The sequence below is a fragment of the Ruditapes philippinarum genome, unplaced genomic scaffold (genome assembly GCF_026571515.1).
Source record: "Ruditapes philippinarum isolate M1 unplaced genomic scaffold, ASM2657151v2 ctg4793_1_1_1_1, whole genome shotgun sequence".
NCBI lineage: Eukaryota > Metazoa > Mollusca > Bivalvia > Venerida > Veneridae > Ruditapes > Ruditapes philippinarum.
Window position 1 is genome coordinate 37,605 of NW_026862321.1, and position 5,605 is coordinate 43,209.

Consider the following 5,605-nt stretch of genomic DNA (forward strand, 5'->3'; position numbering starts at 1 on the left):
CTGGTTATGTAATTTTAACCACTTTTCAGTGAAGACGCTTTAAATAGTTTATGTAAGTCAAAGCGGATTGGTTAATTTCGCGCAGGACATTATTTACTTTTATTAGATCTGCATTTTCAACGAATGAAATAAATTACAAACAAGAGCCATAGCAAATCGGGGGCAACACTCGACATTTTTTCTTATAATGTAAAAGACATCGGAGGAAAATTATTTAAATATAGACTACTCCAAACGAAAACGAGCAAATAAAATTATATAAATTTCATATTTGGCCTTAACCGTCAAAGTCATTCAAAGCAAAGCAAAGAATGAATGCAGTCCTAAGTTGAAAAGAATAATAAAATTGATCACATACCCATGCCGCTTTTACGACATCGTAAAAATGCTATTGCATGGCCGTGCTTATATTTTGACAGGAGGTCGTTTGCGTTATACAAACATAGTTTGTATCGTAGTTTGGGAACCTTTCTGTTGAAAATGTATCAGAGTTAAATCGTATACATATACATGCACAGTGCGTTAACTGGAGTGCAGGTATTAGTTACCCGCACTCCAGAGCACGCCCATTGATTGGCTTATTTTTTGCAGGGGTTAACGTATTGGGACCGCAGAGAAAGGAAAAGCGATATAATTATCATATTCAGATGCTCGTTTATTGGTTACTTTTGTTCTAGGGCAACAGGGAATGTTTCTTTATGTTTGACTATGATACAAAAGAGAAAGAACATCAAAACACTCGACATTCTGATTGATACACGGGGGCTACGCCCCCTCGTACAAATTAGATAGATTCGTGTTTTGATGCTCTTTCTATTACGTAAATGTTAGCGTTACACTCGTATCGAGAAATCGTTACCTTTTAAAAATCCTATCTCGCGAAATACAAAATCCACATAAAGATACTCTTTTAATAAACCGATTTAATAACAGCAAAGAAATTCTAGAATTTGATGTAGTCTGGGACTTAAGATAACGGGACAAGCAACTCGCGCTTTCATATCAGTGCCAATGTTGGTGTCCAATTGAAATCGATCGATCGATAAACGCCGTGTTATCTTAAGTCCCAGATGTATTAAATAAATCGTTTTGTTTCAAATTTTTTTTAAAATTATTATACAATGGAAGGAAACATTTATTTTTGTTTTTAGGCAACACAAGAATAAATGTATCATTATTGAACAGACAACAAAATATCCAAGCTTTCTAAGGGAAATACTAGATAATATAGTTACATAATTATATAAAAGTTTGATATTTTATCTTCAACAGATACAAATATAGAATCCAACCGTAATTGCATGTGTGATCCATAATGATGTAACTGGCATAATATCCATACTTGGATTACTTGTCTCACAAAGTGAACGAGTGGAATAATTTTCCAGACCAAGATCTCATTATGACACTATTTCAATGATTCACACGATGCCATATGAAAGTAAAATATGTACATGGTACATATATATATCTTTATTTTTATCAAGCGTATTATTTACTTTTTTCTCAAGAAATATAAAGTTGTTATCATGAATCTCTTTCATCGAGCAAATTAAGTAACGACAAGATATACAATATGGAATATGGAATACATATGACCATTGACAACAAATCATGCTAAAGATATTTTTAAGAAATATATATTTATGCAAAGTTAATTTTATAGTTTAAATGAAATAACAGCAAATTAGATTCGGCCATTTTTTAATCTGTTCTGATGAAAACCAAACTAAGCAATTACTGGAAACTCGCTATAACTATGTTCGTTATAAATGAAGTTTTCCGTAGGACTAAAATTATCTTCTCATGTTTTAGATGATTGTACTATAAACTAGGCTACATTTTGAAATACAGCGGCAAACATTAAGCCGATCGACAGGGAAGTATATAATTGAAATATCTGTTTCGATCGCATGACTTTTGTCATAAATAAAACAACAAAAATAGTTCAAGGAAGAAATTACGTAAATAACATCATAATCACCATTAAAGTTAAGTTAGAAGTTTCACAATTTAAGTGATTTATAATCATTGGAGTGTTTTCATTTATATGCTATGTATACTAGTATATAGCGACTAAAGTTCCTTAACCTGCACGCCTACAGATGAGCCAACATGTTTCAAGAAAATCAAACTTGAGAAAACTATATTAAACTTTTAAGGAACTTATATTCAAGTAATAATAAACATTTTATATGCTTAACTGACTGATTTTGCAGTATCACCTTACACCATATTTCTAGTGCGTGACTAACGTAGTAAGAGCTATTATTGCATCTTTATATCCTTTTGGTTATTTTCATGGATTGTAGGTGCAGATTTCCATGTGCAAATTATTTCTTTGTTTACTTCACAAATTTGACTTAAAAATTCAGTTTTGAAATTTCCTTTGACAATTAGGTATGCTGCTTTAAAGGAAGAATCTAGAACCTTATTTTCCTGTGATAAGTACAATATTCGGGTTTATGTAAATTGCAGCCAAATTGATTAAAAACCTCCTTAGCGCAATAATTATATAGCCGCATGTATTGAACGATGAATTTTGACACATTTTTTTACAATCTGTATACAATAATTTATCGAAAGCCATTGTGAAAAAAATCGGCAGCAATGGACTTAAGAAAGTATTTTCGGAATAATTGCACAGACAAAACAACAATCTGGTTCGGACCGATGATAGATGGCTTGGACATGTACATGTATATGGACAGTTTGTACTTTCAAAGGCCCATCTATGAACAAACTCAATCAAACCGAGTGTTGAACATTTATTTTTGCCGTCTTGCACGTTCTTTAGGGTTTTTATCACAGCCTACATTTAAACTGGATAAACTATTTCAAGAATCTGCAGTAGTATGGGCAAATTTCCAAACTTATATTAAATAAAATTCTTCATAGTTAAATATTGAAATGCTTGTAACAAATTCTAGCGATTTCATTGGTTCAAAAGTGTTGAATTTTCTAAAATTTGTATCAGTTTTAAATATATCATATCATGATGATATGAACACAAATAGTAAATAAAATCTTGATTGGTACTAAATTAAATCTTGATTGGTACTAAATAAAATCTTGATTGGTACTAAATTAAATCTTGATCAATACTAAAATTTTTAATTATATCTTGGTTGGTACCAAAGTGAATCTTCATTGGTACTTAATTAAATTTTTATCGGTACTATATGAAATCTTGATTAGTTATAAATTAAATCTTGATTGGTACTAAATTAAAGAAAATAGTAAAACGTGCAACACCAGTCTTTCAGAAATAGAACTAAGATCAGGAAAGCACGTAAAGGCAAAAGATAAGAATCAATTAACCAACTATTTATTTTTCAATCCTCTCGTTTGTTAATTTGGAAAAGAATCTTTGAGCAGTGACACATTTATTTCTGAGCATGACACTTTTAAATCACATAAATGGTTTAAGGGACACATTGTGCTGATTGTTACATCCACAATTCTTGTCACATGCTTTCATCATCATAAGATGAATAATTTTGATATTTACGTATCACACGAATTAAGAAATTTAAACGGAAAAATCAAAGCCATGACAGAAGCAAAATAATGACGAAAAGAATACGGTTTGTTACAAGATGAAGTTGATATCAAATATTGTTTAAGAAAAAAATGTGATTGTTAAAGTTTAACCCGCATGGATCTCAAAATTGAGCATCGGCAAAAATGGATGTGAAGGTTCGCTGATCCAGATGTGCATATTTACACTATATGTGAACATTAGGACAGGTCAACCACAGGATTTATTTTCGACTTTTAAAACATTTAATTATCGTGTAAAATTTCTTTTGAAGAAAATCAAAATGTAATTATACCGATCTAACTTTTCTCTTTATTTACCTATTTTATTTCAGTCTTTGTATTCTTTCTTTTTCGGTTATGGTTTGTCATTGTAGAAAATGACATTAACTAAACAGACTCAAAATACACGCTTTATACGGATCCTTACAATCCAAAAGATGCTGAACATTCAAACAATCCCTTAAAAACATATATTACTATTGTGACATTACATTATGCCATGTTTATCATACCATTACATGTTTTGAGAGTAATTTTTAAGTACATGTATATCTTAATATTACAATTTTTTTCCTTTGTAATTTTTAATACATCATAAATTACATTTTTGTGATGTAATTAAGAGTACATCATAACATTTCATTTTTGCGTTGTAATTTGAATTACATCATAACACATTGAATTGTTTTGATCATATCAAAACATTACATTTTTGTGATGTACATTTAATATATCATAACATTACTTTTTTGCGTTGTAATTTTTATTACATTATAACATTACATTTGTGTGATCGATGTCATTTTAAGAATACCATAATATTACATTTTTGCAATGTTATTTTAAATATATCATTGGTTTTGTATTTCGATATATTACACAGGTTTTTTGTTTGATATTTCTTTGCCATTTAGTATATATATTTAGTATATTATGATATTACATTCTTGTGTTTTATTTTTACTTACATTATAACATTACATTTGTGTGATCGATGTCATTGGAAGTATATTATAATATTACATTTTTGCGTTTTAATTTTAATTACATTATAACATTACTTTTGTGTGATCGATGTCATTTTAAGAATACCATAATATTACATTTTTGCAATGTAATTTTAAATATATCATTGGTTTTGTATTTCGATATATTACACATGTTTATTGTTTGATATTTCTTTGCCATTTACCAAGTACGTGCACATTTCCTAATTCTCGTTAACATATGGTTAAAACCACTTAAGTTTTAGTTGTTATTTACCTACATTATAATCAAAAGCATCTTTCTATAACTTGAAAAAAATCAAATGTACTAAAATCGCTTTTCAACTGAACAAATAAAATTACATCTGCAAATTACCAGTGATTCAAATTCAAATAAAACAACACAAGACACATTTAAACAATAAACAAGTACGAACAATATCAAGACTCTTTTTATTTGAAAATTTCCTTTATTCTGAGAATGGCAGTTTGTTCAACAATTTTAAAGCCGATTACACGTGACGTTTTTTTTCTTACTTGAAATGTCCGGTGTATAATGAACACGAAGATGACATGTGTGTTTTTTTATTTATCTAGTTCGCACGAGAATAATCCGATTGATTAATTATCTCGTGCGCACAACTTAGTAACTCGTGATCACGACATAGATAGAATATCCTGCGCACCACTTAATAATCTCGTTCCCACGACTTAGTAACTCGTGGCATAATAATTTGTTCGCACAACTCAGTAACTCGTGGCTACAACATAGAATCTCGTAAGCACCACTGAATTATCTCGTTCCCTCGACTTAGTAACTCGTGGCCACGACATAGTATCTGGTGTGCACCGCTTAATTATCTCGTGCGAACGACTTAGTAACCCGTGGCCACGAGCAGAGTATTTCGTTTACACGAGATAAATAAAAACGCACAAATGTCACCTTTGTTACACCATACTTTAGTTACAAAACGGGATTGGAAATATATAATATACCTAATTCATAGCATTAGTCTCATGTGATAAATTTCAGATAATTCGCTAACTTTTTAAAAAAATGCGTCCTAGTTTACGTG